The 8,781-nt window shown below is 38.3% G+C and overlaps 1 long non-coding RNA gene across 1 annotated transcript; it reads left to right on the top strand.

The window, feature by feature from the left end:
• Positions 1 to 3,345: 3,345 nt before the first annotated feature.
• LOC117529212 lies at positions 3,346 to 8,781 on the top strand. The gene is made up of 4 exons (XR_004565950.1): positions 3,346 to 3,553; positions 5,188 to 5,235; positions 5,571 to 5,640; positions 7,307 to 8,781. It is a non-coding gene; the product is annotated as an uncharacterized LOC117529212 (long non-coding RNA).

Below are 8,781 nucleotides of genomic sequence, written 5' to 3'. Positions count from 1 at the left end.
AATACACACTTCTAAAACTGAAAATGCTGTTTTTATAACCTGATAACACTTCTGGAGTGATTTACAAGACATCTCGCAGACATTAGTCTGCATGCGCATCACACGCGGTCAAAGGTAAATTCCAGTCTTTTCAAGAACTCATGTATGCACATGCACGCCCTATAGGGTGTGCATGTGCATACATGAGTATACTGCAGACACCTGAGTATGCAGACACATGAGTATACTGCAGACACCTTTAAAACATAAATAAAATATTGTATTGATTGATTAAGTTTATTCTGCAACATCAATATAAACTTTGAACTTTGGTTCCACACTGTTCTTTGGTCCAACATTTTTTTCATTCATGGAATATTAATACCTATTCTGTCCACAGCGGATGTACATATTGATTCATGCCTTTGTCTTGTCTAGAAAAGATTATTAAATTCCTTCCTGTTGCAACTTCACCTTATATGGAGTTTGGGCCAGGGTGGTCTTGAACTCAGAACTTTATACTTTGGAAACATGGGATACAAGAGAACTTGGCCTGGTGCATCCTCTGCCCTAGGTGTGAACTGGGCTCAGGGCTTACCCTACCTCTAACTCAACCCTAACCGTAACCCGGGCCATGTTCTTAATCCAAGGTGAGTTTTCTTGTTACCGAAACAAGCGTACTACCGCTTATTTTCTGGTTTATTGCAGTCCAGCATCAGAGGTCTTCAAATGGTTCAAAATGCTGCTTGAGTTCTGACCAGGAGAAGACAGTTTGACCATATTACCCAGTTTTGGCCTCCCTTCTGAAAAGGTGAGACAGATCCCAGAGCAGACAAAAATACAGACAGCAGGTGGTTTTATTGCTCACAGTGATGTGTCCTACATGCTGACTGTACAGAAAAAGATCATTGTCCGCGAAATATGTAGGAATTTGCATAGAAACCACTTTTTTGTATAACTTTTCAAAGGCAATGAAAAAAATGAAAATGGAACTACGAATTTACAAACACCTCAAATGCAAATCTGATTTATTAAGAAGAGATTCTATAAGAGTTTTGAAGCTAACAGGAACACTTTCAGTATTGAGCAACAGATTTACAATATTCTGCATCAAGAGCTTGAATGTTAATCAGAGATCTTTAACAGGAGGTCAGGAAAGCAAGTAGTACATTTATCACCCATTGCAATCTTGGACAGATTCTGTATAAATAATATCAATTAGCGTGTTGCCCGTGGGGATCAATGGGGTCTAGATTGGGTAGTGTTTATAAAATAGGTAGCTGACATTTTTCAAGGGTTGTAATAAGTTGCACAAAGTTTCTATAATGAGTTGAAATGGTGTGTGATTCCAGAATGTTTTTAGAACCTTTGACCTTAGACCTCAGACCTCAACACTTTTTTGAAGAACTCAAAACTTTTATTTCCTTTAAATTACAGAATTTTTATAACATGTAAATAGCAAGATTGGTGTTGATTGCTTAATTACGGTGGCTATGCATAGTGAACAGGCTCACGTGGTCAGCTTATGAAACAACACGCTCAGAACACTTTTTGTGCTCCATCTTTGTCAACTAATTTCACGGTGTACGTTACGTGCAGTCAAATCGCCTTTCTTCAAGTCCTCATGAGAGTAAAGTAGTTAGGAAAGGACACTAGGAGCTCAGGAGGTCATTTTTCTGACAACATTCAGATCAAGATTGAGAACCACTAGTTGTTGGTTTAAACGTAAATATATCGTCTGCCACTAGAGGTCAGTGTTGTAAGCGGGCTATCAGAGGGCGGAACAGCAAAGACGTGGCCCCTCCTCAGAAATAGGAATGAACAGGTCCAGTTTCTGTTAAACCGGTTTAAAACAGCACAGATCGAGATGTGGAAGAAGCAGATCCACACAGTGAGCACTCATATTCGAGTACTGACTTTAGCAGAGGCCTAAAACACTCAAACCCAAACTCCGATCATCACAACGGACCAGGCCGACTCAGCCAGTCAGGTCCATAAGTATTTGGACGGTATTTTGCCTCTGCCACCAGCAAAATAGAGTTAAAATATTGAAATTATTTTTTTTTTTCCTTTGCTTTTGTTTTGATTTTTGAATAGCATTGTCCGCAACACTTTAGCAAATATTAACTAATACTCCAAAATGAAAGGAAGTGGCTACTGGTAACCGGACTATTTAGCCGGTTACGGCTATTTAGCTGGTAAACTTAGTAGAGGTAATTTATGGGATGCTATCATTTCAAACTGGTGCATATTTATAAGGGAAATCACTCAAAATTTCTTAATATTACATTGGACCTATTAGATTTTAGCATGTATAAGGTCAATATAAAGGACACATATATATGTAAAATGTAGGTTTGAGGAAAAACAATGTAGTTTCAAATTTATAACTTTATTCATCCAACTTTATTGTTCCCAAACAAGAATAATACCCTATAAAAATATAGAGTGGTATTATTAACCACGCAGATTACACAAAATGCATATAAAAACTATTTCCATATTATCTGAAATCTCAACTGGTTCAAACAAAGTCTATATTCACAATGTTTTATAGAAATGTTTCATTTTTGACCAGTTGATATGATGTCACACCAGCACACATCAAGAACATTTTACATGACCCCATGAGTTTCACACCCTTTGTATTGTGTGAAAGCATGATGAGAAGTGATTGTTTTCAGGGGTGGTGGCCAAGTGGTTAGTGCACTTGGTTTCGGCACAGAAGGTTCCTGGTTCAAACTCAACCCTGTCACATTTCTCCGGTGTAAAACGTGCCAATTCAACGTGCAAGATCCAAGCTGCGGAGACCTCGAGTAAAAAACAAGGGAGCAGCTGAAGGGACTTACTTTAGTAATGACTGTTGTCATGATCAATACACCACATCATTACTTGATAATACCTCTTCATATCTCTATGTATAAATGATTAATGATCATGGGGAGGAGATAAAAGTAATAATATATAGGAGTACTCACTGTCCCTTCTTAACACCATACACTTACCATTGTTACACGAGTGTGGGATTTGACCATTACTGTTTCACTCAATATAATATGGACCACATAATACCCAAATAATATAATGAATGAAATAATATTTGACAATTTTGAGTGGTTTCCCTTATAAATATGCACCAATTTACAATTTGAAATGATAACATCCCATACATGACCTCGATTAAGTTTACAGCTACTGGCATACAGGCTGCATGACCAGTAACCGGCTAAATAGTCTAGTTACCGGCTACGTAAACACTTCCAAAATGAAATGAACTGAGTGAGAGACACAGAGACGACAGAGAGACAGACAGAGGGATGGACAGACACAGAGACAGAAAGGGAGACACACATACAGACAGATATACATACAGAGGGATGGACAGACACACACACACAGAGAGAGAGAGAGAGAGAGAGAGAGAGATTGCGGGTTGGACTGGTGAAACCGGTTCGGGTGTGGCGATCGAGCAGCTTAGCAGCAGCAGAAGTTTGATTTTGTTCTCTGCGACAGAAAGAAAAGATTAAGAAGCTTCAATCGTCTGTTTGAGACCAACAGCAAGAACAAAGAAAAGGTGATTAATGATGTTTTTGGTTGTTTTATTCTAAAAGTGGACAATAATTTAATTGTTTCAGAATGTTTAAATATCAGATTTTAATCTGACGTTTTCCAAGTGCTGCAAACTTTACTAGTAAAGACACAAAAGATTACAATAGAATTTTTTATGAGGAACATCACAGATTTACTTGAGGCCGCACGAGCACTATGTGTGTGTGTATGTCTATGTGCGCACGCACGCGTGTATGTGTGAGATCATAGTCATAAAGTGTTGTAGAAATGGGGTCTGTTTACAAACATGAACTGCATTGAACTTTAAAAAAAATTATACATCTAATTTAAAAAGAATCCAGGCTTCATTGTATTATTTATATGTCCTATTTAATCTCCGTGTAAACAAATTTCTACAATATAATTGATAGAGCCCGACCGATATATTGGTCAGCCGATATTATCGGCCGATATAAGCCCTTTTCAAAGTACTCACTATCGGCCGAAATTTTGCCGATAGAACGCCAATAATTTCTCATAAACAGAACAGTTAGTGAAATAATGTTTGTGTCGCAATGTAAAATGTCCTTGCGCTGTTTGTCCAGTAGATGGAGCTCTGACTCCATTCAAGTGAGAGCTGCTTACACCCCTGCTTAAATGTGTCACGCCCCCGTAGTTCACGTTACACTGCACTGATCGGCTGATAAAAGCATACAAGTAAGTTTATAAGGATGCTGTTTGTAATAACTTTGTGATTACATTCACCCCACATTTCTCCCGTTTCAGTTCAACTCAGTTTGATTAACTCAGTTTATGTAGTAATGTGTCAAATGCACTTCATTGCGTCGGTCATGCTTTTAATTAAGCACACGTTGTGTAGACCTTATTTTTAGCATGAAAAACTTTCGTTTACTGCTAAGAGGTTGAAACATTCAGATTCACTGGTCGTCTGGAAGGGTTCTGGCAATTACTACCGTTCGCCATTAACCCTCTGGGGCCGACGCCGTTGTATACGACACCACTTTACTAAATTGTAAATAACTTTTTAATGATATAAGACAGAAATTTACTTTTTTTTTTTTGCTGAAAAGTTAACTCTGCGGACATTCGATCCACTGTCGGCCATCTTGGTACTCCTCATAGAAGATGTGTGATGACGTGCACAATGTTAGTGTCCAATTGGAATTGGTTCTCTGTCACATGGTTTTCCAAAATCCAATCGTAGGGCAGATTTACCTCACGTGATATGGCAAAGATCGTTTTCAGGAGTGATATCTTACTAGTTGGCCCGCTTGAATAGCCCCTTAACTGCTCCAATTGCATTTTTGCATTTTTTGAACTTGAAAATTCTTCTCTGTTATAAAGTTAATCAATATGACAAAGCTTCAGCTTTTAGCTCATACCTTTTTTGTTAAGGGCACAAAAAAGAACATTTTATTCATTAAAAAAAATAATATCGGCTGATTTATCGGTTATCGGCAAATCAGCCGATTTATCGATTTTTGGCATTTTTTTTCATCCAAATATCGTTTTCGGCATCGGCCTCAAAAAATCCATATCGGTCAGGCTCTAATACTTGAAATGAAATACAAATATCAATGCCAAAAGAACAATGTGGATGAATATGTGTTTGTGTCAACTAATTCATCACTTTTACAGCTACTTTTCTTCTGATCAGTCAGAGGATGGACACATGCAAGTTTCCAAGTTAGTGAATATGTCCTCAATTAAAGAAGTAATCCATTACTTTAATTGTTTCACAGCAGTTATGTAAAAAACCCAGACCGCAGTTCATTAGTTCATTTTAAATTGTTTATTTTAGTTCACATTTTAGATTGTATTAAAGTATCTAGTACATTGGCTTGTTTTAAAAGACTGTATAAAAATAATATATTAACTTGTTATATTTTGAGTAATTAAGTAAATTGCCTGTGTGGCTATTTTTTGTTTGTTTGTCTGTTGTATTACTCTCTTTGTTTCACTGTGTTACATTACTGACTGTTTTTTTTTTTTTTTTGTATTTATTTTTTGTTTGTACACAGAAACTGATGCACGGGGTGGCCGTTTATAAGCTTCTGCTTCTGCCCACACCCTTTCAGCCGCACTAAGTTGGTAAATTGTTTGAGTTTTGTTCTATATGTCTTAATTTTTGTTTTCTTTTGACTTGTTTTGTAAATGAGAGATTTTGTTTGTGCGTGCTGAATAAGCCATTCATTCATTCATTCAAAGTTCAAGTCAATCAAAAATTCTGAGTTTACTCAAAAAGCAAGACCATGTTACACAAACTTGAAATATTAAGTAAGTCAAAAGTTTTCATTAAAAAAAATTAGGTTACACTACTTAATATGGTCATTTGGTCAATGATCTGAATTTTCTTGTTCATAATAACCATCTCCATATTTTAAGGGGGTATTTCAAAAATATTTGTGTTAACACCAACTCCTACTATGAGACCCAACAGACTAGTCCCTTTTCAATTGTGACCATCCATCAGAGGGGGCTGCAGAAACACTGACACACTTGTTGCACAAGAAAAGCTTCAACAAATGCTGTTAGCATTGGAGTTGTTTTAAATCTCTTCATATTTGGTGATGGGGTCATGCTGTATTAACACCCTGTGTGACAGCTGATGGTCAGATTTAAACCAATATGACACCTTCACCGCTTCAAGAATTACTGGTTGTGCGGGAGGTCACATGACGTCAACATCATGGCTAAAGTGGCTGATCCACACAAACATGTTTGTGGGTGTGTGACTCGGCATTCTGTGAGACTGAGCCTGACTCCACCTCTGCCAGCTAATGTGCAACAACATTGTGTTTATTGTGGGGAAAATTGCCGGTATTGGTATCAGAACTGTGTATGTGGTGAAAGTGTTGAACTTGTAGAGATGTTCACGGATCTCAGCACTGACGTTCATGTTTCTGGGTCCTTGGCCTTTGAGATCCAGAGACGCCTGGGAGGATCTTATGAAGTCATGGTCAGAGTTGTTTGGTGATGCTGATGCCTTTGCATGAAAACAAAGGTCCAAGTCTTCAGGGTCCCTGTGCTTCCTGATATTCTGTCTGGTTGTCAGACTTAGACACTAACTAGTGAACTAAGGGTACAACTGGATGTCTTTGGTATTCAGATGAGGAGGATCGCTGATATTGTGAGGGAACATCAGCTACCACATTTTATGCATGTGGTGTGTTTATCTGTGCATGATTCAGCACAAAGGTGCCTCCGTGTTGAGGACCTCAGTGGCTGGAGAAACTCAAGGACACGCCCACATTTCACTGAGCTGTGGTAAATACGTAGATGTTACTTTGTAGATTGGGGGATAGAATGGTTGTCGCCATCCAAGGTGGTTCCATGGTGTTGTGGATGCAGCAAAGCGCAGCACCAGCACATGCTCCCAGACTTGACTTGTATTTGTTGTTTTTGTCCTGTTTGTAATTTTGTTGGATTTTCTTGTACAATGATAATGAAGACCTTCTAATTCTAATTTCTATTTCCAATTTGTAATTCTAATTGAGATATTAGCTGGACCATGTCTGAAGGAATGACTGAGATGAGAGATGATTTCATTATATATCTTAATAACACTATGGCACCACCTACAGAGGGAGGGGTCTCGCTAGGTGGGGAAAAGATGAAGCTCAGTGGTCGGGGCTGGGAAAACATCTTGTCCAGTCAGCTGGAGAGGACTCTATTGATGATCTCTTGTTTTCTTTTCTCTCTCTGTCTTTCCACCCTTCTTTCAAGTAATCAGTTTCCTCTTTTCTCATTTCCACAGAGTTCTCTCATCCTAATGCCGTCTCAGGTCCCTTCTTCATTTTGACTGGACGGCTGCCTGTTTTAGCTTCGCTCTCCTCTCTTTAACCAACATGTCATCCAAACTCGACATCTCATTGACAAACCCTTATAGTGATGTGTCCATCCCTCGTGCCACGCTCCGCCCATCTGAAGGCGGTGCCACAGTAATAGCCAATCCAGCGGCTTTAAACAGTTCCGATGGCAACCCGTACAATGCCTCAGTGGGCTCCGTCTCACCACCGCCTTATACAGTCAAAGAGGACAGAGGAGGGGAGGAGGAGAGTAGGCGGTGCGCTGCCTGCTGCTACCGCTGCAGGAGGAAGTGACGTCTTCAAGATGCCGTAACATCAGCATTCTGATTGGCTGGTGATGTGGTTTTTTTTTCAAAGTTGCTCTTGCTGGATTTGAACGTGAAGTGCTGACATAACCTTTAACCCCTAACCCTTAACCCTGACCTCCTAAACCATAGAAGCCAGACGTTCACACTTCGCTGGAGTTGAACAACATAAAAATAAACGCCTGAAAAGTCCTCTGAGAGTCTCCCTGCTGTTTTCTACCTAAGGAAAGATGGATGAAAAGAAAGAATACTAGGAGGGAAGAAGGACATGAGGAAGAAATGACCAGAACCACCGCCCCCCCCCCCAAAAACCCCCAAACCAAAACATGAAAGGTCACAAAAGCCATTTCGGTGACCATCAAAAGCAAAGTTTATATTCTTAAAGGTATCAGCTAACTTTGAAACAGACAAGGCAGAAAGAAATACAACTTAATAAAATCTGACAAGAAAATTTAAAAAGGGATCTGGAAAGTAATTTAGCACCGTTTTACTTTTATGAAAATTATTGAAATTAAAACATTTTATTCATTGTCAATAGCACAACTGAGAAGCAAAAAATGCTGAAGCTTTTTTCTGACAAGAATTACATATATATTAATATAGATTTTTTTTTATCTTATTGTGTTAAATACATCAGCAGTTCATGTGAAAATGAATTTTCTGCCACAATTTAACAGCAATGTATGTATGAAGTTCATTATAAGCCTTTTTTGTTAGAATGTGATTTTTTTAAACTATAATGTCTAGCAGTTTTGAGGTAAATGAACTGATATTTTTTAATTGTGTTCTTTGTATTTTACTCTTTTTTCATTTGTCAAAGGAAATATTTGTATTTTGAAAAAGTGTCCAAATTATTTATATTTTTAGCAGAATGAAGGACTTTTAAAATATAAAAATATTTTCTTCTGTTGTGACATTACAGACTGTGGTGTACAATCTGTGTTATTTATAGTGCTTTTATTTTGAAATATCCAGGGAGACTGGAAGCAGGGGTGCTGAGTGGAGTCCCGCTATTCAATTAAGGGACTCTAGTGCTGAGGAGGTTGCAGTACCCCCTGCTGGTGAGGAGCTGTAGTTGTAAGGGAAATATGTTTACTGAATAAAGCAATTTTAAAAGC

The sequence above is a fragment of the Thalassophryne amazonica genome, chromosome 17 (genome assembly GCF_902500255.1).
Source record: "Thalassophryne amazonica chromosome 17, fThaAma1.1, whole genome shotgun sequence".
NCBI classification, from domain to species: Eukaryota; Metazoa; Chordata; class Actinopteri; order Batrachoidiformes; family Batrachoididae; genus Thalassophryne; species Thalassophryne amazonica.
This window is presented reverse-complemented; position numbering and strand designations above follow the sequence as displayed.